We start from the raw sequence: 27,657 nt of genomic DNA on the forward strand, positions 1-27,657 counted from the left end.
GGAAAGAATGTGAGTTCTAGCAGAGGTTTACTGGCTTAACTCTCATCCACGGCGTGCAGGTGGTTTGAGTATGGGGGCAGTAACCCGCCCCTGATGCCATTCCCCCACTGCATAGGCATTGGAACTTCTTTCTACAAGGCACCCATCCTACAACAACGAACATAGAAAACAGATGTTGAAGCTTCTAACATTCAGAACATGCTTGTCAGTAACTGCCAATCAGCTCTCTTGCTCTGGTGTGGGATGGGTTTGTCTGTGACTGTGAAGTAGGCAAACAGGAGGGCTACCCTTAATACACATGGGACTGAAGGGTCACGATGTTGAATAATGGCATTCATAACTGAATTATTTTGTCAGCGCTATGACCATAAACAATGTAGGATGGCAGAGGAAGGTTTTGTCCTCTATTGTATATTGGCATCATTCCCTTAATACAACAGAAGGGAGAGTAACATGAAGGAATTCTTGAGGGACCTCAAATATACCATGAAACATTGTTTTGGGTGCCAATGTCCATCTTTTCAGAGCAGTCTATAAGCAGGATATTTGCTTGAGATTGAATTGCTCTTATTAATTCTGGGGGACTGCATCTCTTGCTGTGGAGGTGGTTCAAAGACAGAGAAAGCTGTTTTCTTTAAATCAAGCAATTTTCTAATATAGGTCTAAATAGACATAATAAAAGCACTGTGGCAAGAGTAGAGGGCAAGTTGTCCTCTGGCTGTATGAGTTTTTACACTGCTCGGCCATATCTGATAGTGGGCTGGAGACGCTGCTCCATCCTTCACATGGTTTTGCAAAAGCACATGGTTATTTTACTCCATCTCCTTAAAATTAAAAAAAAAAAAGGTGAAACTTTTGACTCATTTCATCTATAAAAGAAGACCAAATAATTCCTCAGTGACTACAAGAGGCCTCTCTAAACGGATCTAGCTTGTTTGTTTGTTTGTTTGTTTTTCAGTCTCAACTTTGATAATTTTTCCTCAGGTTTATGTGCTTCCAGATAGAATCAAACTGGCACTGTCAGCTTCAACACCGGCGCCTTTGGCTCGGTCTTTCCCTCTGAGTGGAGGAAGGCCTCTCCTCCAGTGGCAGTTCCCACATTCCTGTAAGACTCAGAGTCCCTTGTGTCTTTCTCTTTCCTTTCTAGCACTTTCCGCGCATCCCTGGGACAACACTCAATCTTGTCATGCTGTGCTAATTGTGCCCACCAGTGTCTCCTCCATAGAAACAGGCTCTTGAGTGGAAACTACATTTCATTATGCTTTGACTGTGCCCCCAAGACTTAGCAGCTGACTGCTGTCAGCTGTAGGTGTTCAAACATTAATGAATAAAAGGCAGTAAGACCTATAATTCTATTTTACATGTATTTATAGCATACCTCATTTTTGCTTCTCTTTTAAAATATAGTCATGTCAAGGAAATCACTTAAAAAGATTTATCGAGGGGGAAAAATGTCATCAACAGTCTTACCCATAGGTAACTCTGAACTACAATCACATCCAACTCAGCAAGCTATGCCAGTGAGCACAAGAAGGGCTTGGATGTAAAGGGTTAACCAACTGCTTTCTGCTGCTCTTCAGGAGAAAACACATGCCTGGTGCTATAAATGTGACCAAGAACCCACAGTCAGGGAGCTCATGGCTGTGTGTATTTTTGTGTGTGTGTGTGTGTGTGTGTGTGTGTGTGTGTACCTAATACTATTATTCTGCTAAAGGGACATAACATCAAACTACCCCCTCAACTCCTATCTCTCTATACATAGTGCAGCTCTCAGACCTCATCAGAGAAGTTCCTTTGTGTGGTAGACAGTAAGTAATAGAGAACTCACAGCTGACCCAAGAGCAGAGAATAGGTTTCAGTGGACTGCTCAGTCATATATAGGACATCTCTTATCTTCCTTAAGGCGGAAAGATTGGAATAGCTCAGTTAAGGAAGCCCTGAGCAAAACAGTGTCTTCTAGACATGGCGGGACCTCTGTGCCTGTGAATTCTTGCAGCAGCTGTGGTTGCCATATAAGACAAGCCAGACACCATGCTCAAACCGGGTGGGAAGAGGTTCACGAGTCCCCACCCCTAACTGAATAAGTGTGGCTGGCTTCTGAAAGAGGAACAGTCAGGGTTTTCTAAGGATGTGGTACCTGGTAGGATGATCTGCTCCAACAGATGCCGCACATACAGGAGTATACGGGCAGCAGTAATTGGAGTTGATGAGTTATTAAAGAAGAAAGATACAAAATTGGGTGTGGAAGGTGGTGTTGGATCTGGGAGGATCTAGGGGAAACGTTAGAGTAAATATGACTAAATCAACTAGATGACATTCTCAAAGAAGCCATGAAAGTAATCGAACAAAATAACTCATCTAGAAAAGGCACCAGAGTGAGGTGTCAATGGAAATATGAAAATGCAATGACAAGAACTCCTACTGGCTGCTGGGAGAAGCGGCAGGTGTTCAAAGTGTGTACGGAACCATTGGAAAATACCTTTCTCTGACAATGAATAGTGGTGACCAGAGAAATGGTAACATGCGATGGACTGTTGGAGAATTATGAGTACTTCCGGCACACACTAACGGCCATCATTCCCCCTGTGAAAGTAGCAGCATCTTGTTTTGCCTCCATGTTGTGTCTTATAATAATAAAGAGAACTCAGGTAGAACAGCAACATCCCAGAGACACTCCTCAGAATTAGTGCTTCTAGAAGACACCAAGTGAATACTGAGGGGTACCACCAAGCCATTTATTTTTCTTCCCAACAACTGGTCTACTGCTGTAGAGCAACACACTAATAAAAGTCAGTCACCATTATGACATCAACAGCACAGTTTCCTTAGAAATAAACCAGCAAGTACAAAAAAATATTTATAATGCGTGACATCGTCAATATGCCTTTCCATTGCTCAAGCCTTGGATCAAACTTAGTGAGGTTTCCTGTTTGTTATAAGAAACAGCTTTGGTGTGAAATCAAACACCTTACCAACAGCCCTGGGAAATCAAATGATCGCTGCAAATTGCACGTGCCCAGGTGTGGTTTGTTCACAGTGGACAGAGGCAATGGTGCAACCCTATCCAGACATTTGTGAATGGTTCTTTTTTGTCCCTCCATTTTTTGCAGCTTAAATGCTTGGGAAGATATTTAACTGTCACACAAATGAGTTGTGTACATAAAACAGGCTTGATAGAACATGGGTCACACCTGGGTAGCACACCACGCGCTTTAGAGAAATGAGTAATCCAGTGACATAGTTTTGATGTTTCCACTTTAAACTCACAGATTCCCTGTAGCAGCAACAGCAATGCAGGCAACACCCAGTTGGAGTGAGGTCTGTGTGTGTCCCTGTGCTCTGGCATGGTACTTCACAGACAATCAGTGCCCAGGCTTTCCCATTGGGTAACCCTTTCACCAGACAGGGTTCTCCAGCATTTGTCAGTTTCCTCCTTTTCATGGACATTTAATGTCCTGTTCATGATGAGTCTTTTGCAGTACAAAAGCCAATAGAGAGAGGAAGAACCAGAACTTTAAGTTGCCTCTAGATCTCTTCTAAGACGGCAGAACCTGACTGCCCAGAGCTACCTCTTACACTCCCGACTGGCAGAAACACCAAACTTCCTGTTCATTCATGATGGGAAATATCTTATCTGTACATGAGAGATTTCTCCCCAGGCTTGAATGAATTCTACTGTTGGCTGTTTGGGAATTAAAACAAAACAAAACAAACCAATTAATTCTACAGAAGGCCACCCTGTCAAACCAGCAAGATTCTGGGGAGCATTTCTCGCTGGTTACTCTCGCTCCCAGAACAACGCACATTACCACTCACGGCCAAAGCAAGCAATGAGCTGTTTGTCCTCAGAAACAGAGGCTGCTTGGAGTAGGGTCGCCACGGTTTGTGTCTAACTTTATATTCACTTAGGCGACGTACCTAGAAGACAGCAGCCTCGGAACTCATTGCTTTGCCTGGAGTAAGATTTCTTCAGATCAGTTCAGTGGCTGGGTGGTAAATATGTTGGCTGGATTGTATTGGATGACTGACATTAGTTTGATCTTGGTTTCTTCAGTTAATATAATTTTTGCACCTTTGGGAAAATCACTCAACTTCTCTGAATATGGGTGTGTCTGTAAAATTAGGTTGGGCTGATCAGATCTAGATAATAGGGCGAGCACACACACATAGTATAAAGTATCAGACTGGCCTCTGACATTGTTGTGATGGCAAAGGCCAACAGCGAAAGGATGCCAAAACTTATCTGTCACTTTACCACAGACATTAAATCAGATAACTACTAGAGTTGCTTCTGTGAGGAGACCCAGATCATCTGCTTGAACAAATTCTCATGGATGCAGAGAACCGGAAGCTGTCACTTCTTCCTTTTCCACAGAGGCTCAATGAAGCACATTAAACTTTCTCAGTTTCTCCTTGACAGGCTAGGGTGTGCTCTGGGAGGGTAGAGCATCATAGAAGAGAGCAGCATTGGAAAGGGGCTCTCAGCTCATCCAGTCGGTCCCTAGGCTAGGTATCCAACCTTTGGGCTTCTCTGGGCTGGAACTGCAGGGGGCAGCATACTAAACCAAGGATTGGCCACCTTGTGACCTACAGGCTACAAAAGTACACTTATTTTGTGTGACATGCATGATGAGCTATCCTGGGCCATATAACTTAGGAGAATGACTGTGTAAGGATGTGATTGTCAAGAGCTATAATTTAGATGTTTTAAAAATTATGTTTATTTCTTTTTTTCCCACACAGGATTAAACTCAGGCTGTCAGGATTGGTGGCAAGCACCTTTACCAGTGAGTCATCTTGCTGCATATATATGGTATATATGGTTTACTGGACTAGAAGTACCTATGGGGTCCTACTCTGTATAAGAAACGTATATCATCCTTAAGAGGTGTTTATGGTAATGTAGCTTTTGGTTAGGACATAGGAGATCCTGGGCACTGTCCCCTGCACGTTTATAATTTCTGAAAGCTACATGGAAAAGCCTAAGCACCATCAGTTGCAGTATGGAATTGTAACCAATGAGACACAGGCTGATGGAATGTCACAGTTGCAGAGTGACATAGCTGTTGTGTATTACCCATAATATAAACTACCTTTGCTCTGAAGACTTGGTAAGCCACTTTTAGAAAATGTCTCACAGAATCCCAAGGGGAGAAGAGCAGGACCTTGAACAACAACTGCCTGGGACACAAGCCATGCTAAGCATCCTTCCGTTAGCATTTCCACGCTCACGCATGGTCTCCAAGCCCATCCCCGGGTGCTAAGCTCACACTAGGCTTGTATCAGCAGCTGACAAGCCCGTGTGCTGTTCTTCTGTCACAGTCCTGGCTGGCAATGGTAACAGGGTGTTCCTTCTAATTCCTTCCCCAGCTCTCCCTGTGTGGTCGCTATACCTTCGACTGCATTTAGATGGTTTATACTGTCTATAACCTGACAGTCTGGTTGTTACTGTTGAACACTGTTTAGTTTAGTAAAGCAAATACCCGCTCAGTCGTTTCTTTAGGAGTGTTTTTATTTTCTCTACATTTTCACATTTCCTAATGTATCTCGACCCTCTATAGCAACTCCAGAGCATCATGAATCTCTGGACATCCATTCACCAATTTTAGTGTTTTTCTTTCCTTAAATTACTGACTAAAATGTACTTAGGGACACAGGCTATATTCTTGAATAATATCAATGAACTTTTAATGATCATTATTATTATTTTTTTAACTTTGCAACATTTCCCCCAAAGACTTTTTCTCACTAATTTCCTGCCTCTTAAAAATTCCCCTTCTTTGGGTTTGGTGTCATAATGATACTTCTCGAAGCCTCTAAGGAGGTTACTGAACTTAATTTCATTATGGCCACTGTCATTTGGTGGGTGAGCCACACTTACTTCCAAGAGCAACCTCCATGCTTCAGCAACGGGCTGTTCCAAGAAAGTAGTTGTTTATGGTATTGAGAAACTGCTCCTCCAAGCCACATCCCAGTGTAATGTTCCGTTGGCCAAAGAGAAAATTTTATGTTGTTCAGCAGGGAGATCTGCCTCATTCGACCACCCACGAGGGCAGCAAAAATAAGTCACCTAGTGAAGGTGGCCTTTATACAAAGGTCAAACAGAACTTACTGGAAACTTTGAGTGGACGGGAAAGTCTGGGTTTAATATAGTGAACTGCATAATTTAAACTGTCCTCAAATTTTAAATAGTAAAGCGTCTTGCAAGATTGATACATGACTGATGATGCTAAAAAACGTAATGATTGGATGAAGAAACATGAAACAAGATGGTTTGTGCAGGAGACTATGTCCCTATTCTGATACAGCTCCTTCGTAGTTTCTATCTCTGTGACCCTTCCTCCCCGGTTTGCTTTCTATTGGAAAACCGTGCATTGTGTCAGCAAATTTCTTTAAAATAAATGTATGGATATGGGTGTTGGTGCCCATGCATGCCATGCATGCCATGCATGCCATAAGAGGGCATCGGATTGGAGATCTGGAATTATAGGCAGATGTAGGCTGAAAGCCATGGGCTCTAGGAATCAAATCCAGGCCTTCTGGAAGCAGGACGTGATCCTAACTGCCGATCCTTCTCTCCAGTCCCACCTCTTTCTTGATGACAAAATGGAGCAGAAGACTCTAAGGAGGTGGGAGAGCAAACAGCTTGGTGCTGATGCTGCTTTATTAAGCCTAAGATACCAAGTCCAGGTCATCTGAAATCCCTCAGTTTGGAAACGACTTTTGGTCATAGCCACCACCAAGGCCACTTTAATGATGTAAAGTATCACAGGGAAGGAGAGAAATTAGGGTCAGACATGTGATATTTTTTTGTAGCGTCACTGTATTCTCGGTCCAGACACTCCTGTATTCTCAAGAGTTGTAAACTGAATGATAAACGAGTCAGAATCCCCCTTTAGCATGTGCCTCACCTGTGGAGCTTAGGTAGAGAAGGAGATTCTGGAGCTGTACTTTTAGATAAGAAATGTCCATTCTGTAAAACAAGGCTGCTAAGAAATGGTGTCCGGGTAATGGTGTGAGCACAAACTCTCTCCTTTGGGAGGGTGAAGGGCCAGGTCAGGGAGGTTAGTGACACAGCAAAGGATGCAGATCAAGAAGGGAGCTTCTTAGACTGTCTTCTATAGCTCCTCATGCAGTTGTCTATACAAAAGAGGTCATGTTGGGATTGCTGGCTTCATAGGTATAGCTACTCATTGTCCTTAGCATAATGGTATATCCAAGGAGCCAAGGTAATTAGATTATATGTGTATTACATGTACATACATGTATATACACATATACACATATGCATACATGTACATGCATGTATATGCATGGACACACATATGTATACATATATGTGTGTACATGCATGTGTATACATGCACACATGTATGAATATATATGCTAATGACTAATTCAGATATTACTCATATCTGTGCCATTTTGTTTTCACTAGCTTCCATTATAATCTATCTGTCCTAAGGGATGGAAAGATGACTCAGCAGGTAAAGGCACTTGCTGTCAAGCCTGACAACCTGCATTTAATCCCCAGGACTCACAAGGTGCAAGGAGAGAAACAACTTCCAAATGTCCTCTGACCTCACACATGCACCAGGGCATGTGCTCCCAAAATTAATCAATTAATTAAAAAAATTTTAAGACAGGGTCTCACTGTGTATCATTGACTGTCCTGGAATGCACCATGTAGACTAGGCTGGTTTTGAACTTGCAGAGACTTGTCTGCCTCTGCATACCGAGTTTTGTGTTTAAAGGAAGGTATCGCTATAATACACTGTAAGTTAAAAAAACAAAACAAAACAAAACAAAAAAACACTCAATGATGTTCTAAAATTTCAGAGCCCTAGAAATATAGGCAATAAGGAATTTGGGTTCTTTCAGACCATACTAAAATGTGTAGGGAAATGCTAACATTTTTATGGTTTCCATAATTTTGTTCATATATTCCTAAAAATGTTATTTTAGTGTCTTCAAAGATTTATGGCAACAGGACTTCAGAGAAGAGTGTATTTGAGAGCACTTCCTTAACGGACCGGAGAGTAAACATTTAGGATTTGGGACTTCCTCACACGGCACTGAATCTCTATGGCAGCTACTCAGCTTTGCTGCTAAGCACAGAAGTTGCCACGGGCATCACATAAATTGTGGCTGTGTCCCAATGAGACTTTATTTACAAAAGCAACCAGTGTGCCAGATGCCATCTCCACGTCAGCATCCTTAGCGTGCACTACATCTTAAGAGTGGTTCACTTTGGTCCACAGGCTATGACACCTACACATGTGGAAGCAGTTGGCATAAATTTGACATATCTTATTCAGTTGTTGTTCAGTAATTTCAAAGAACCAGCCATTCTAACTCTGGCGACATTTTGCTAATTCTTGAATATATTTAGAGTTTATATACATAATAGACATCAGTGTTTTAAGGTAGAGTCCAACTTTGAAATTAAAGGTACCTCAGAAGTGTACAAAAAGAAAAGGTGGCCTTTGAGATTTATTCGTGGTTAGCCTCTCCGCCTTACAGTTGTCTCAGACGGGAGCTCTTAGCGGCTGCTCCCGCACCATGCTTGCCTGCCTGCTGCCACAGTCTCTGAAACTGTTAGCCCCTGACAAACTCTCTCTTCTAGAATCTGCTTTGGTCATGCTATCCAATCATGACAACAAAACAGTAACACACAGGACATGCTTTGCACATGACTCTGTCGTAAAATTGGTCATTACTCATCATGCACCTTTCAGTTGATCAGTTCACCATACTATCCCATTAATGAGAAATCCCTGTTTTTAAAGGGAAACAGGAACTTTATGTATGTTACTATTTCCCAGGTTAATATAGGGGGCCATGGGACAGTCCTGCCTCCTTTAAGAAACAAGTACATGGTGAGACTCCTGAATCTGCTTACAGAACAATCCTGGGCCGCAGCTCCAGGTGGCCTTCTTGCCTCCCACTCCTTCTCTTCACAGCACTTCCCATCTTTCTCTAAATGTTCGCACCTTGTTAATCAGCAAACATCACCAAATGAGGACATACTCTCTGGGCTTTCCCCAGTTTCAATGGCTCAGTTCGGAAATGCTCAATAATTCATTTCCCCACCAAAGACTCTATCAGTGAACATACCAACAAACCACCGAGTTTTTGTTTTTGTCAGAGTCACAAAACACACGGACAACATCTAGTAAGTCCCTACACAGAGACCTCTAGAAGGAAAGTTTATCCATCCACATTGGATGTCACAGCCCTCTCTGAATTCTGCTAGCAGTGTTTTGGCTGGATCTCACTGTGGTCACCCACGGTGATCTAAAAACACTATTTTAAAGAAAAACAATCTCATCATTCATCCCGATCACAGGGTAAAATGGGACAAGAGTCAGCACAGCGCAAATCAAGCTGAAGTGAAGTGTACTTCAGTTTTCCACGGGAAGACTAACCATCGCTCTTAGAAGGAGCGGACATGACAGATAACACCTAACGCGTGCTGATGGGAACAGATACTTTCTGTAAGGCATGCTTTCTGGGAGAAAGAACTAAAGGAAAAAAACATCGTCTACATAAAAAGCACTAGTTAGTGCCACTTAGATACATCCACATAAGGGCTGGGGTATGGCTCAGTGGGAAAAGTGTGTGCTGCCCACGTGTGAGGACCTGAGTTCAAATGTCTGGTTCCCAGTTAAAATCCAGATGTGATAACGCCTGCCTGTGCTCAGCTTCCTGCAGTGAGCTAGGAGAGTGATGCTGGACACTAACAGGCCAAGGAACCTGTACATTCCAGAGGACAACAAAGACACCCTGCTTCAGAAAGGGGCGCAGGAAGGACTGACAGCTGGGCTTATTCTCTGCCCTTGCATGTATACTATAGCGTAGGGGTGACTGCTCTCACACTCAGTATAGGCACACACTCATATACACACATACACAAAGACTAAATAAATCAAGTTCTTTCTAAGACAAAAAATTGTTCTCACTAAAAACAAAAATGTAGAATATTGATTTTGAATTTTTTAAAAATAAAGTTGACATTAATTTTAAAAACATGCTTAACTGTGACAGAGGATGCTACTGAGAAAACAAATGAATCATTTAAGTATTTTCCTAATTTTTAAAGATGAAATGAAAATATGTATCTCCTGTGTAGAGGGTCGGGATTTGTGCTTTCCAAACCTGCCCTTGCTTTCCTTTAAGTGTATAAAGAAGAACAGATTTTAATAGGAACATTAGCTGTCTAGCAAAGGCATGCTAACTATCTCTGGGGACATTTAGAAACACCCTTCATATTTTAAAACGTAAAGAAATAATGAGCGCATTACACTCTGGGTAGTTTGCAGCACATTAATCATAGCCTTACAACTAAAGACAAATTAAAACGTGTCAAACTTGTTTGCCAAAGTTAATTAAATTGCACATGATGGAACTCAGTATCATTATTTAGAAAATGGGAACCTTAAAGCCATAAGGCACAAGAAAATGCCAAAATTACGTTACAATGCTACATTTTTTCATTCGATGTTCCTTATTCACTGTGGGAGGCACTGCGTTCATACTTCCATTTTTCTTGGAGGTTTGGCTACAAACTCCGTAGTGACTCAGTAATAAAAATGATTAATAGACAGAAGAAAACTAGACACGTCACCAAAGCCTTTCAAAGAGAGAGGATTCTGAGTGGTGTCAGATGCATTTTGCCAAAACCTCAGCCACCTTCATTTTGAAGATGACTCATTTTCTGCAACTGAAAAGACAGTCATGCCTGACTACTCGCATTTGGAAGTTCAGAAATTCTTTCTTGGGCTTATTGGTGTACCTGCGCGCCAAACGTGGGCACCTGGGCTACATGGTGTTAAATATGAGACAGATTAAGAATAGGTGAAGAATGACTATCAGACAACACTGAGAAAACACCGAGTCGGACTTACGGCACTAACTGAATGCATTCGTGGGTTGCCTTACAACCGGAACCTGGTATGTCTTAGAAGAAAGCTTAGGAGCTCAGTCATGAGATGACTAGGAAGAAAGTCTGGACCCATACCAAGAGCTTAGGCCCTGGTGAGGAGGTGTGGCTACCTTAGATCCCAGCTGAGTAAACTGTGAAGGCTGCGACCCAGACTAGACTGGAGTTGATTTGAGGCTCCCGAAAAATTTTAGCAACAAGGAAAGATTTCTGAATGCACAATGATCAAAAATTCAAAATCAAAGAGGGCCGGATCCATTATAGTCCTCAGGCCTCTGAGGACACTAGCATACACAGGTGCACAGACACATAAAATAAATCTTAAAAAAACAAAGCTCAACAGGGAATGAATGCAAGGTGCTTCTGGCAATGCAAGCCAGGTTTTACACAACACGGCTTCCCTGAAGCCTTCCTTGTGAGTACACATTGCATGGCATATGCCCGCCCACTCCCCAGTGCCCGCCTACTCCCAGGTACCCGCCCACTCCCCAGTGCCCGCCCACTCCCCGGTGCCCGCCCACTCCCCGGTGCCCGCCCACTCCCTAGTGCCCGCCCACTCCCCGGTGCCCGCCCACTCCCTAGTGCCCGCCCACTCCCTAGTGCCCGCCCACTCCCCAGTGCCCGCCCACTCTCCAGCACCAACAAATTCAAATGCTTGGAGAGTTTTCTCCTCTCACCAAAACATAGTGGTTTAATTACAGAAAATAAAAACCTTCGAATTTTTCCTACTATCATTCTGTCATTTCTCAGTATTCAAATATCAGATTAGTTTATCATTGGATTTTCAATACTTTATTTTAAACACCCTACTTTTTGAGATGCCAAACTGAGTTTCACAGAAAATCATTCAAAGAACTTTGGGTTGAGATTAAGACAGAACCTCCAACAATTTCTGAAATGGATGTGGCCCATTTCTGCCATTTTGTATTATTATGCACTTCTGTGAAGTTGTTCTCTAAGTATTACTAGTTATAAAATTAAAATATCGATCAACTTTAAACCAGGTCAATGATATTCAGTACTCTGTAGTATCAAATATTCAGACAAAATCTTTTTAACATAAAAATAAACAAGTTTAGAACACAAACTTGCTTTTGTCTTTAGTAAGTGGCAAAATTAGAGAAAAAGAATTTTCTTAAAATACATTTCCTTCTGTTTAATTATCAATAGATGTTTGATTCATATACTCTTGATTTTTAAAAATTTATCAATAGTTGCACAAAGACGTCCTTAGTGAATAGGCGTTGTGAATGGGAAAAGTTTATTAAACCACGGTCTAAACTACCCAGCATCCTGTTTTCTTCTCTCCTAATGACACTCCGGTTTGATCTTAAGCATTTATTCTTCTTTTACCCTTGCTTAGAGACTCCATGGCTGGTTCCAGGACAGGATCCTTGACTTAGGCTCAGTCAAACATTGGTAGCACGAACCATTGATAGTTTGAATGAGAATGCCCTCCCCTATCTATCTGAGTAATTGCTCTCTAGTTGGTGGAACTGTTTGAGACGATCGGGAGCTAGCCTTGTTGGAGGAGGTGTGTCCTGAGAGTGGAAATGGTGGTGAGCTTCATGTTCTATTCCCAGTGTTCTCTCCTTCCCTCCCCCTCCCTCCTACTTGCTGATCAAGATGTGAGCTCTCAGCTGTTCCTACCCAGCACCCCTCCCCCCTTGTGCTTTTACACTGCCATCACGGACTCTAAGTCTCAGAAACTTAAAACTCAAACTAAGCACTTTCTTCTGTAGGTTGCCTGGGTCATAGTGTTTTGTCACAACATTAGAAAAGTAACCAAGACTCATACAAAGTGACCGAAGAAAGGATTTCCTTAACCCTGGGCATCCCTTACTGGAGTTGTATAGGCTCTCTAGAGGAAAAGCCATTATACGATGCACTGTTGAAAGGAGAGCCTGGAAATTTCTACTGTGTGCGGCCAGAGAGGTGAAGGTCACTGGAAAGTACAATCAGGAATCGTTTCAGTTCAACCATTTGAGTTGAAGTTCGGTTTCTTCTTGGATTGTCTCCCCAGCATTCAGTTTTTGAATCAGTACTAAAACCCACCTTGATCACAAAGAAAACCTGGGAAACTGCATCCTTGGGCTGCTGGAGCAACTAGCACAGATAAAGTGAAGCTTGCTTCAAGAGCTAAGTAGGCACAGAGGCCAGACACTGTTCTGGGGGTGGGCATACTGTCCTTGCTATCTACTACTGACACCAGACCCCAGCAGAGCGCATGAAATGGACCACACATCTCTCTGATCTCTGCTGCCTTGTCATGTGTAGTGCGGTCTTCATCCTGCCCCACAAAGGCTTTATCTGTGCTGGTCGAAGAATCACCTCCCAACGAGAGTCATCTTCAGATAGATGAAGCCACCTGCTCTTTCTTCTAGCATCTTCTAGATTTCACTTTGATGTTAGGAGACAGCAGTCATTTTTAGAGTTCCCTTTTCCTCTTTCTCTTTAAATTTAATTATCTCCTTTCCCAGGTGCCTGTTTGTGCATGTATGCATGTGTGTGTGTGTGTGTGTGTGTGTGTGTGTCTGTGTGTGTGAGTGTATGTGTATGTATGTGTGTGAACATGTGTGTGTATGTGTATAGTGCATGCTTACAAGTGTAGTATGTACCCATGTGTGTGTGTGTGTGTGTGTGTGTGTGTGCTTACTGTCCCCTTCTTTTATTTTGGTCAAAGCCTTTACATTTCCATTTGGGATGCTGCCTCCCAAATTCCAGGTCTTGGATTTCAGGTTGGCCACATATGGTTTCAGAGGTGGTTGGAATCTCACAGTGTCAGTGTAACCTCTTGCCCAGGCCTTAATGGAAACTGAGCAGCAGGTCTCCAGGGAATGACAGTGAGGAGCACGCTGTCCTGGATAAAATCATATGGGTATTTTCAACAAAACATCTGGTTGGCCCTGTCTGATCAGCAGTGCACCTGCTGACAATTGAGCACTGTGTGGGGTGTAAACAAGGAAACAGCCTCAAACAGTCAGACACCAGCAGTGAGGAGACCTCTGTTGTAAGTACTGTTGCCATATTCTCAAGTGAACTCTGTGTAGTGTCCTCAGAGACTGATGTGTGCACTCTCCTTTATCTTTATCTCTCCGGTGCAAAGATCGACACTGGGAGAGGAATCCTGTGCTGGGAAGTCACATCACACCGTTAAGGTCAGCAGTTTAATGTTCTCCCGCCTTTAACAACTATGGCGCTGACCACTCTGGAAGATCCCATGTAGCATGTAAATGAGGTTTCAAACTTTCTTCTTGCTTCTATCTGCTCCTGAACTAGGAACTTTCGTTACAGGAAGGTATTGGCATCTCTTTCCTTCTCTATGGTAGAGATAATGAACTTACAGCTTTGCTGCTCTGACTGGAGATTTCCGGTTTTCCTGGAAAGCTTGACATCAAATTCCAAATCCCAGCTTCCTGCTTTGCTTCTACTACAGTGTAGGGCATAAACCCAAGCAGTTACCGGAATAGCCTGCATCTAGTCTGTGCCTTCCTATAGACAAACATTGATTAAAATCTCCATATGTAATTGTACATATTAAGTGCAGAAAAACTGATTTCCATTACTTTCTTTTGATCACAGAGTTTTAAATGTACACACATGCACACACACACAGACAAACATACACTCACACACACACACTCACACATAGATACACACACACACTCACACACAGGCACACACACACATATATATACTCACACACATACATATACTCACACACATACACACAGACACACATGCATACACACCTACAGACACACATACACACATTCACACACACATTCACACAAATACACACTCACATACACAATACACACAGACACACACTCACACACACTCACACACATACACACACATACACACACACTCATACACACAGGCATACACAGACACATATATTCACACACATACATATACTCATACACATACCTACAGAGACACACATGCTTACAAACATTCATACACACACACTCACACATACATACACATACACACTAACACACATATACACAGACACAAACACTCACACATACACACTGCTTAATGATATGTATGATTCACTTATAGAAAGGACTTCATGAAAGAATTTGAGATGCTGGCCCCTCCAATGTCAGCTAAAGCTAGACAAAGTTAAATTAGAAATCCATGAAGTTGAGACAGTCATCTTAGTCTATAGAGATGATGCCCTAACCATGAACAGGATAATGTTTTGAGTTTCATGGCCTATATAAGCGTTATTTTGTAGTATTTTCAGTCTGATATTTTAAAGCTAAAACTGAATATAAACTCATGTGTCTGCTATTTTACCAAGGCATCATAACATCATATAAGGAAGAAAAATAAAACCATCAAGGTTTGCCTCCAATAGATGGATAGCTTGTGCAAAACCAGGAAACAGCTGCGACATGGCACCCTCACACATGTCTCCTGGTTCCTATAAAGTTTGAATTAGCATCACAAGAGGGCTGGACTTTCATGAAAGCCCTCCCTGTTATCACCCAAGGCAAAGTTACCCCATCTTCCTCAGATCATTGCATCTCAGTTCATTAGATTTAGAATTAAATTACAGAAATTCAATGCTCACTAGCAAGTTCCATCTGGAAGCTAAACACTAAATGTGTGGTCAACAGTCTTCTGGCACGTAAGTCTCTCTTGCTGTGATATCCAACAGTGCAGCTAGAGCCTCCCAGAGATGAGGAATCAGCAACAGGATTAAGGAAAGGCCATCTTGCTCCCAGCAAGACCCACCCCACCCCCACCCCAGCCCCAGCTCCTGGCAGACCGGCCTTCCTAGGGCATATCATAAAAGTAATTTACTGACAACTCACCTTACCAGGGGTCACTGGGAGCCTCATGTTTTCTGGAATTTACTTTTGAGAGGCATGATTAAGTGGGGACTACTATTGGCCCCAAAGTATTTATGCTGAGAACAAATGTCTGTCAGAATTAGATTCTTTTGTGTGTGGCAGTTCCACACTTACAAAGTTGTGTGTCCTGATGGAAAGCACACATTCTACTCTCCAAATTAAATCTTAGAATGAAAACTGGTTAATTGATTTATTGGAGTTTAAAAAAAGACACCGCAGAAACCCCAGCGGCCAACACATCCTGGTAAGAAAGAGAATGCCCTGGCTAAGTTCATTGTATTCCTTTTCGGACTTTTCGTACCAGTTCCAACACATACATGGAAAAATGCATTCACATAATTTCAAAGAAAAGTAAAGATGCCACTTAAACCAAGCCAAGAAAGACAACTTAATTTTTTTTTTTTTTTTTTTTTTTTTTTTGGCAAGGAAAGCTACTTTGTGACTGAAACAAGTCTCCTGTCTTTAGTTTTTTAAAAATAATTTACATATGAAAAATTTAGTTTAGTATGAGGCAAAGGATTGTGCACATTAAAAAAGCTGTTTATGGTTAAACTCTATACGCATGGGATAAAATTAAAACAGATTATTTGGCTCTGTGTGTGGGATATAGTGCTAATCTATACAGGCCATGGAAATGAAGTTAGTACTTCCAACTGAACAGCACACATCTCGGTAATAACAGGGGGTGAGGCATACAATTTCAAGGAACACCCACAATGAAAATTATTCTTTCCAAACAGAGAATTGTTTTGGAATACGTTAGGTCAATTGGCACCGAGGGAATTCTCTCAAAGCAATGCGGAGCACAGAAACACTTAAGTGTGCAAGCGGAGGCAGCAAGCCCCGCCCCTTCCCATTCAACTTTTCACTTCTCACTTCCTCTGTCCACAGCCCAATTAACTTCTGTAGACTCAGAAGCAGGTAGGAAACAGCTCTTGGCTAGTTTTACAAACTGCTTGAAAAGCTGACTTGTTAGTGGAGGTTATTTGTTCAAATGCCAATAGCGAGAGAGTCTACTGAGGGTATTTGGAAATATTCTACTCTGGAGAGGGAATTATAGATGTTTCAGAAATGACTGCATTATTTAAAAAGTGAAAACTTTCATATAACAGCTTGTTTGCATCTTCATTATGAGAAATCCGTAGTTTTGGATTTTATTATCATTTAATCTCTGTGTATCTGGGTTTGGGCCTCTCTTCTGTCTTTAGCTGAACAGAGGGACACAGTCCTGAGTAACTTAATCAGACTTAGGTGGTAGTTAGCATTTTTATAAATTAGCATTAACAAATGGTATATACTGTGCTCCGTTCTTCACCACGGTTGCTATTTCCCTGTGATTTATAGCCTCTCACTGGATCCATTAAACATTTTAGGTTGCTGTAGCACTAACTTTCAAAATTTGTTCCTTAAAAGTCTTAGGAAGGAAGTAGAAATTCAGGAAATGCCACATGTAAAATGATTAATACAGAGAATGTCAGACTATTTCTCCACGTACTAACCCAGTACATGAGGGCCCTGACAAGAAACTTAGCTATTATTTTTTTTTAAGATCTGTTCAGATTAAGTCATTCTTATATCCAAAACCCTGTGATAATTCTCCCCTTTTTCTGGGTAAAAAGCCAAAGATTTTCACAGAACCTCCAGACCTGGTGTGACTGAAGGCATTCTTCCCATGCTGACGACCCATGATTGCATGACTTTGCTGACTTCTTTGCCACTCCTCCCCCTCAGCTGTACATGGCTGCAAGCTGTCCCTTCCCCCCAGCATGCTAAACACGGAAAGGTCATGGAGTGACTTCAGCTTCAAACCCAGGTTTGGACAATTTGGACAATCACCGTGTTGCTATCCTGAATGTTTAAGACAGGACCCTGTTGTTATCTGAAACCTGAAGCCTCAGATGGAGCTGAGGTGCCTCGGCTTTGAAAATGAGCCCCCACAATGATGACCACACAGAAAGGTGGTGTGTGTTATCTGTCAGAGTGGAAGGTCCCCAGTGAGCTCCGCCTTAGGGAGTGTTGCCTTAGGGATTTCTGGCTCATTAAATCAGAAGAAAGTAAAGGCCACTTTCTGCCAGCCCAGGGCAAAAACAGTCACATAGACCACATCTCTTGACCAAAGCTCTCCTATGACTTTCTTCTTTTCAGATTTTAAGAGCCAGCAAGCATTCATGTTGTCACATTGGCTGCTGGCTGGCCTGGTTGGCCAGTGAGCTCCAGGTACCCCCTTGTCTCTGCCTTCTTGGCACTGGGATTTACAAATTTGAGTCAGCATGCTGGCTACCAACTGGCTTTTTTATGTTGGTTCTGGGGATCAATAACTCAGATCCTTTGCTTCTTTGGCAAGCACTTTACCAACTGAGCCGTAAACTTAGAAGTTCTAACTAATAATTGTTCCCAAGGAAAGACACACATCTTGGAAACCTTTTTTTCCCATTTATCTGTTATTTTGCTTAGAAATCACATACATGCACGTTACCGGTGGGAACACATGCACACGCTCGTGCGCATGCACACACACACAAACACATACACACCAATAAAAGTCAAGAATCAGAAAACAAGGAAGAGAAGCTGCCTGGTAGGTTGCAATTAAGGAACTATTCCAACTATTAGGTGAAGTCTTTAGTGGACCGTCACAGGAGCTTGAGGTCAGCCCCAGGGTGATGGGTATAAAAGCATTACTAACATCCTGGGGTGATCTGACCTTTCAGGTTCCCAGAGATGTAAAAGAGAAGCTGTAATTCTGACTCAGGCTGAGGAGAGAGTGGGCTGAAGCCAGCCCAGGACAGTCATTGATAACTTATGACAGATGTTTGGTGACCTGTGTGTGCCTGGGGGTTGGAAGAGAAGAGGGCTCAAGTTCTGTCTAACTTTTCCTGAACAGGTGTGTTCACACTCATGAACAAAAGATGTAAGCTCCCCCCACCTTCATCTCTCTCAGGAAGTCTAGCATTTAATAGGAATGAAATTCAGGTACCTTTTTAATCCTCTGAAGAACAGTGTTGTCTGTCCCCCCCACCCCACCCCCACCTCAGACATTGTTCTAGTGGCTTCAAACTGCTGGCTTGAAGCTGTTTGTGGAGCAGATGTGCCCCCCGCCCAACATACTCATCTAGAAATAGCCCAAGGACAGATGTCTCTGATTTAGGTTTGTGATCCTGTTTGGATCAAAGGTGCTTTAGGCTCAAAGGGTGGTTTAAAACATAGTTTATTAGAATTAAAAAGAACAAAAAAACAAATAATTTAGCCAGTTTTTAAGAAAAAGAAGACATTATCCACAGGTGAGTATTTGAAAGGAATGCTTGTTTCTCACAATTTCTATAGTCATATAGAAAGCTGTATGAGACCTTTAGATACAGCTTTATTTTTGTGTTAGCTTTAGCTGCCTACTTTCAATTTTATAATCTAATTAAATAATTTCAATTGTAGCAGTAAAGGCATTAGTGCAGAACAAATTCACATAAATATGTATTTATTTATCAAATAATTACTTGTAATAGTTTTGTTCTGTGATTGAAGTTTAGGACTAGACACTCATTAAGAGAATGGGAAAGGCCAATGACAGAATTGTGTAGCCCAGGCAGAGGAAAACGAGAATTTGCCAGCTGGGGGACTGAGTTTTAGTTCCTTTGGTGGTAGTTTGCAGCACAACTGTAACCAGATGTGCTGCCCTTTGGCCACAAGGTCACCTGGGGATAAAATGTCACATGTTCAGAATTTTTATTTATCTACATTAACAAACAAAACCAAAACAAAGCAAAAGACAGTCGAGTAAACCAGCCACTCTAACATCACGTTACAAGTTAATTTTAAGCAACTTGACCCAATGACCCCATCCTTTCTGACAGTCTCAATGTGCTTTGAGCAATAGTTGCTCGTGGGTAAAAATACGTGTGGTCTTAGTTTTCAGTCTCTGTGTATTTACTTTACAAATCTCATGATTAATTGACTCTATGGTAGATTGACACAAAGCACGTTCCACAATAAACACAGAGAAGACCTACGCTACTATAATATCCAGGTGGAGATAGATTACGAAAGCAGGAGCATTGGATGAAAGGCCGAGCTCTTGGGTCAGCTGCCCTGTTCACAGTCACCATCAAGTCTGCACTCTAAGGACATCCAGAACGAAGGGTTTGTGTCATGTGACACAGGGCAGCATCATCACATAGTGTCCAAAGGCTACAAAAAAATGAAGGTATTGTTTTTCTTTAGAGTCACATTTTTCTTTTCCTTTTTAATTATGTATGGATGAGTGTGTCTGTGTGGGTATATACATGTGAGTGTCTGTGTGGGTACATACACATGAGTGTATGTGGGTATATACAGGAGAGTGTATGTGGGTATTTACATATGAGAGTATATGTGGGTATATACATGTGAGTACATCCCAGGCTTATTATTTCTGGCAAGGAAAACTCCATGTGTATCTGTGTAATTTTGTGTCTAAAAACTGCCATCTAATTTTGACACAATGAGAACACCACTGGAAATTTTCTATAAGTATCTTTCAAATATGTCTTAAGGGCAAATTGTTTCCATACTGGGGACCAGTTATCAGTGGTCACTAGAGCTCCCAAGTCATGCCAGGGCCTGCCATACTGCAGGTGACGATAATAGCGCAGGCTGACAATGCGCTTCAATGATTCTGTGAGACCCTGCACATATAGTGTTCCCTGCTACTTACATTCTTTATTTCAACTGGTAAAGGCACTGAATTAAATCAGGCCTACGTAGTCTTCCCACACTACATACAAACTAGCAGTCTGCAGCAACTGCCCGAAGGCAAGTCTAACTGCCTGCCTCTAAGTTGGCCCTCAGGATCAGGGAAGCAGCTCAGGACCACGGTTAGAGCACCAAGTGTGCTTCTGAAATCTGGCTCCGGTGCCTGAAGCCGCGGTACCTCACTCAGTTGACTTTTGGGCTCTAGTGTCTTTATCTGTGAGATGAGATAGTCTAATAGCTTCCTCTTTCTAAGGATAAGTGTAGGGTATCTTGGTAGACATTACTGTCTGCTCATGGATCACAGTGTTTGTGTACTTATATTTACTGAAGGTTACGTCTTAGGTATCACCCACAAATACAACCTGTGTACCCTCTACCATTTACAAGATTTTAGTGTTGTGTTCTCTCCATGAGGTCATGTGGCCACTAGGAGGCTAACATCCACATCATGGAAGGGTCTTTCTAGTGGACAGCCTAGCGAATACTAGTGGATTCTCACCAGGCAGATGCCCCTCACAGGAACAAAGGCTGTTCCCATCTATGTTTATTGGATTGTCCTCATTTTACATGATTATGCTTAGAGTGACCAGGGTCAGTCTTTGTTCCTTTGCCCTTGAAATGTTCAGTGAGTATAAAGGCATTCAAGGGGACTTTCCTCACCTAACACATGGAGAAAGTAAGTGTTCTCTGACTCAGCCAGAGAACATAAGCAAGCCGCTCCTTAAGACAGGACACATGATAAAAACATTGATGTCTGAAAATGCTCCAGGCTGGCATAAAGCCCAGCATGTTTTTCCTCAATACAAAGGTCCTACCAACAGCATAGGCAGTTGTCTTCCTCCGTTCTCTGTATTGTACCCCAGGCCAGCTGGCTCGTGGGCTCACCAGGACGGTGCTGTCTCCACCTGTTTCCCTACAGGATGCTTTGTGGTGCTTTACACAGGGGCTCCAGCAACTTGAACTCAGGTTTTTTTGTTTGCATGACAAGTATTTTACTCACTGAGCTATCTCCCCAGCACCTCACAAAGGGCAATTTTAATACAATATCTTAGATAATTTTGTGCAGGATCAAGTTCCAAAGTGTGAGCCTTCCAAATGTGTCCTGCAAGGGCCCACAGAGTCTCTGATTCTGAACCATTTTAGATTTCAGAGGTTTGGATTTGGGCTGTCCCATTTATTTATACCAAAGGACTTTTTTTTTTTTTTTTTTTTTTTTTGCTTTCTGAAAAATATTAGGTGCTGGATTTCAAATGAGATGAAACATTTAAAATAGAAAATAAGGTTGTTTTTCATAAAGTGCAGAACATTCTGACACAAAGCACCAGCGATACTCAATGAGGTGAAGAAAGTGCCTCAGTGGAAGCCAACACAGAAACCCAGCGATTAACAGCCGTCACTCAACATGGCAGCATTTTGTTTTTAGTTCAACTGACTGGCTTTGGACCAGATTTCTAAACAATTGTTTTATTAAAAGAAAGTTTGAGTTTGAGGGAAGACAATGTCTACCATTTTTCATAAGGATAGAAAATATATTTATTTCTTCCACGATACCAAGTTTCTTTTTGTCTTGGTTCAGTTTAATATCTTATAAGCAGTAATTTTGTATGTTAAAAATTTTAACAGTAATAAAGCCTTTAAACGACGAGCAATATCCAAACCCTTTTCACAATGGTGTGGCTCTATTGTAATGTCTTATGAATATAATTTGCTGCTCTCTTTTCACTGAAGGTTTGTTTTCTCTCAAAGCATAGGCAATGCCTGCCTTTTGGAGGAAGCACCTTGCACATGTTCCATCCACTCTTGCATGCTATGCTTACCACACTGTTTGAAAATGGGAGTTGTTTTTCTCCTCTTCTTTGAATCCTATGATGCGAACACAGCAACATTTCAGAGACTGCCAAAAGACTGTAACTCAGTGGCAGAAAACACGAAATGTCCAGAAAGCTAGAACATAACTCCATGAACACTTGGAACTCAATACATTTGAAATGCTGGTTATTCTGCCTGTGAATTACAAGGCGGGAGTCGTACAGGCAGGGCTGGCCTCCAAACTCCCTCTGTCCTCCTCCACATCTCCCTGGGGCTGCCATGCACTAGGACTGGGTCTCTCAAGAGCCCTACCTCAATGGGCTCAGTCACCCGCACAATCAACAGCTTTCAGCCTTATGTCCTCTCCTCCCCTGATTAAAAGACCGATTCAAAAAGCATCTTTTGAAGGGAGGATACAACTAGACAGAAAGGGACCTGGGTCCAATGACGCTTGCTCCAATGACAGACAAGCTCTGATGGCAGGCAGCAAACTGAGGACTGAGGCTGTGACCCTCTGTCTGTTGACTGCTCAGGAGAACCAAATGCTGAGTGATGCCTGCCAGGTCCCTGCAGGGGTCAGGCACAGGCTGCAGCTTCCTTCTGCACATTTGCAAGGCCATGACTGACTTCTGGATCCTCAGTGGTATAAGCTGCTTTAGTGAGATTATGTTAGAGTATTCTCCCGGATCCAGGTCCTTTGCAGAACAGGATTTACAGAGAGAACGGCAAACTACAGGAACGCTAATGATAACAAGTTGCCAACTACCCAAGCACCAGATTTCAACATGGAGAAAATAAATAAAAATAAGAACATAATGAGTGAGCTAAATACTATTTTCAAAGCTTGCTATCAGTGGGTGGTTTAGTGGATTGTTTGCTGCCAAGCTTGACCTGAGCCTAACCTTCAAGACCCACGTGGTAAAAGAAAAGAACTGACTTCCACAAGTTGTCTTTTGACCTTCACATGTGTGGGCATGTATACATGCACACACATCCACAAACACACAAATGCACACTTGCACATACACAGGCACAAAGGATAAGAAATACTATAATTCAAAAGTCCATTTCAAATATTTTGCACTACAACAGTTCACTCCTCTCCTCCCCCACACTGGAATATGAGTATTGTGCAAAGACAGGGTTTAAGCCAAAAATTCAGGGGAAGGACTGGTGCTCAGCCATTGTCTCTCAATAATGGAGGACACAGTACTTGTACGACAATGAATCTCGTCCTTTGCCAAACCGAAATAATGCAATAAAGTACTCTGCCTGAGCCCAACCATACCCACTCTCATTTGGGGTGGCAACATTGAAAGCTCCCAGGCCTGTATAAGTGAGCATCCATCCTGGAAAACGGCTGGTTTGTTATCTCTGAGGAATTCAGACAGGGGAGTTGCTTCTTGGACCTTAGAAGTTCTAATTCAAACCTGAGAGAATTCCAATTTAAATATACCACAGGCCAAATGTCTAAAGATCTTTCTGGAATCGGGGAGTACAATTTTGTGCCCTTTGCCAATGGGACCAACAGTAACAACATGTGCACACAGTGTCTGCTCCTCATTCAGACACATGAGGCTCTCTTCGGGCTCAGCATTAGAGATGGACTTTTAAATTGTATTTCAGACCGACTCTTCAATTGTGATTTCCAGGCTCATCTCCCATAGCAAACTTTGTCTTTTTAGCTTGGGTTTTGTATGATAGCAGATCACTGTTGTCATGTGAAAGGGACATAGTTAAGCCCCCCCCCCCCAGGATACTAGGATCTCTCATATTTTAGGCAACATACTCTAGCTGCCAGCAAAGCTCCTGCCTCACAAGCATATAAAATCCTGGCACAGTGACACACATCTGTAACCTTAGTGCTATTGGGTCAGAGACAAGTGGATTCCCAGAATTCCTCTGATAGCAAGTCTAGCCAATCAGTGATCACTGTTCTCAATGAGAAATCTTGTCTCAACAACCAGCATGAAAACTGATCAAGAAATATATCTACCACCCACTACTAGTCTCTGTACACATACATACATACATACATACATACATACATGCATGCATACATACATACATACATACATACATACATACTGGCATGAACACATGTGTACACATTTACATCACACACACACACACACACACACACACACACACAAAACACTAGGACCAGTAAAGAAAGGCTGTCCCTAAGCTTCTCAGTTATTGGCTTACTGTAGATGACATTGGCTGCAGTTAAAAGGACTAGTAGAGTTTAAGATTGACTGGGTTCAATTTGCATTTATTATGAGACAGAAATCACTATCCAATCTTAATTGATAATTAGAAGAGAGAACGAACATTCTAGAATCCTTGTAACTATCCCTCACTCTCAGAAAGTCTTGTAATCAGGGATTCTTCTTTATGTCTGATTTAATTTACTCCCACAGGTCATTAACTGGTGTCATGCGGCGGCTGAGATCTCCATGGAACTTTCTTAACTTTCATCTAATTAGGCACATGGAGGCAGGGTTTAGAATGTATTATTAATTCTCTGGGCTGTGTGTTGTAGTTAAATGACTTTACACCATCACTTAAAATTTTAAAACCAAAAGAACAGAAAGGAAGGAGTCTGTAAAATGGCTGTCTTGAATCATTCATGCAAAATAGTTGTAGACAACAACAACATCCACACACAAGATCGTTAAACACTCCTGGTATCAAAGAAGCCTGAGACGTTTCTGGAAAAACGGCTATGAAATGTCTGTTTCCTTAGTCTCTGAGAGGCAAACATCACAGCCAATGGTATATTCCATGATCCATTGATGTGATGGCATCTGCCCCTCCCCCCACTCTGCCAATGGCCTCTTTGTAACACTTCCAATCCAAATCTTCCCCTAGAGATGGAGGTACAGCTCATACAAAGCATAGACCATTTTATCAGAACGTGGTCCTGTTCTTTACTAACTACACTCAAATATCTAAGGGACAGATTCCTCTCTTAGCAGTACAATTAATACCAAATGCAACGAGAATGCAAAAGGCTGCACATTAAGTATGTCCCATTGATTCACTAAGATGCTGGATTCGGAAGTTGATGGTAAGTTCCAGACAAAAGCTTTGTGGCTCCTCTGGAAACCCAGATTCCAAATTCAACAGAATTTCTTACACGATTGGTTGTGTTCTCCAAAGTTTTCAGAGACCTCCCTTGCAAACTTCCTGCAGAGCCCCGGCCTGTGAAGTTGCATTACAAAGTGTTTCCCTGCCAGAGCACAATAGCCAACTGCATTGTTCATCCACATCCGGGAACACGTGTGGTCGGACATAGAGGGACTTCAAAGTAACTGTGACTTTCACGGGAGCCATCTGTTCTTTAGGCAGTTAAACTGAAGTAGAAATGTGTTGATCACTTTTATTATTTTGTACAGCAAAGTTTCTGCTGTTCTGAGACCTTTCTTACAGATACTTTTGACTGTATGCATCTTTTTAATGTCAACATCTTTTTTAAAAAATAGTATTAGAAAGTAATATATCCTTAAATACCTGAAAACATACTTAAAACAAATATTCTTAAACAAATATTAGAAACAAGATGTAGAACATATATTTATGCTGTATATTCTCTTCTGTGCCACTTTTTTTATGAATGAATATTAAGAGAATAATCCATCAACAGGTTAAACAATAAAAACAAGAATGATAATGACTTTTGTTTACAGTAGAGAAAGTGGAATGAAGGAGCCATCCTAGAAGATGAGTAAGAAGCTAATAGAACAGCTAAATCAAGTATTTAATAAAACATACAGAGAATGTGAGTGAGTGTGTGTGTGTGTGTGTGTGTGTGTGAGAGAGAGAGAGAGAGAGAGAGAGAGAGAGAGAGAGAGAGAGAGAGAGAGAGAGAGAGAGAGAGAGACGGACAGACAGACAGAGAGACAGAGGGAGAAATTTGGCTTAGGTGTGGAAACCCGAGGTGTAGTTTCTTCACTCAGTGCTACACAAAGAATGGCCCTAACATATTTTCTCCATTGTTCTTTTGCAGGTGCATATTTTATTTGCACAGGAGGAAGCCACGCCGTGAGTAGCAGACACTTGCCACTGCCACTTTTTGTCTTTGCTTGGTAGTGACACCACAGTGAGTTAGCCAGACTCATTTCACAGAGTACTTACTTAACACTGACAGAAACATCTATTAGTACTTGATTTCGATTATCTGCTATAAATTCTAGCAATGTTTCCTTTGGAGAAAACTGAAACCATAAACACACACACACACACACACACACACACACACACACACACACATACACAGACACACACAGACACACACAGACAGACACACACACACACACACACGGATATAAATGGCGCAGGAGAGATGGCTCAGCAGTTAAGAGCAATAGTAGCTTTTCCAGAGGATCCAGATTCAATTCTCAGTACTCACAAGCTTCTGCAACTCCAGACCTTCTGGCTTCCACAGATACAAGGCATGCATGTGATACAGAGATATACATGCAGAAAAAAACACCCAAACTCATAAAATAATAATACATTTTAAAGATAATAAAACATTGAAAAATAAACAGCAACTCGTAGAATCTCACTGTCTAATGCAGATGGGCCTTGAATTTCTGACCTTCCCGCCCTGGCCTCTGAAGTAGCGAGGTCACAGCATGTATCAAAGGAAAGGATTAATCCTCTATTCCTAGTGCAGAGGATTGAACCAATGACCTCATACATACCAGGTGAACCCTCTGTGCAGAGCTATATCTCCACCCTCAAAGGATACGTATAACTTATCATTAGTCTGTGAGTGTGGGCATAGGTGTGCCTTGGTGTAGTTTTGGGGGCAGAGAACAGCTTTTAGGTGCCCGTTCTCTCCACAGTGGGGTTCAGGGATCAAGTTCAGGTGGTTGGGCTTGCCTGGGAAAACTTACCTGCTGAACTGTCTTGCTGATCCAGAGACTGTTTTCTTTTTTTGTTTTGTTCTGTGTTTTATGGTTTTGGGTATTGAACCCAGAGCTTCACTGGTGCTAAGCAAGCACACTCCCATAGGCCCACGTGCCCACTCCAGGGTGGCTTCTGGGAAGTATGTCTTAGCTTCATCAGTACATCAGAAACCCATGTGGTTCCAATATGTACAGCATTACCTGTGTCCTTATGGACCCCCAAAATTACCCTTCCTCCTCATTGACCCCCAGTATTACCTGTGTCCTCATGGACTCATTCCACTTAACAAAACAGTAGGTACTAAACTAATATTGGGAATATATTTTTTTCTTTTATTGGTTCCATCTGCTTTTGGTGGTCTCCCCAATGAGAATGAGACACATATCAAGT

The 27,657-nt window shown here is 42.0% G+C and overlaps 1 protein-coding gene across 1 annotated transcript in view; it reads right to left on the reverse strand.

Moving 5' to 3' along the window:
• Window positions 1-27,657, reverse strand: part of HHIP (hedgehog interacting protein) — a gene marked incomplete at both ends in the record, with an annotated part of 83,564 nt that overhangs the window by 42,028 nt on the left and 13,879 nt on the right. The gene's annotated exons all lie outside the window — the stretch shown is intronic.

This window comes from Micromys minutus (genome assembly GCF_963924665.1).
Source record: "Micromys minutus genome assembly, chromosome: 24".
Classification (NCBI taxonomy): Eukaryota; Metazoa; Chordata; class Mammalia; order Rodentia; family Muridae; genus Micromys; species Micromys minutus.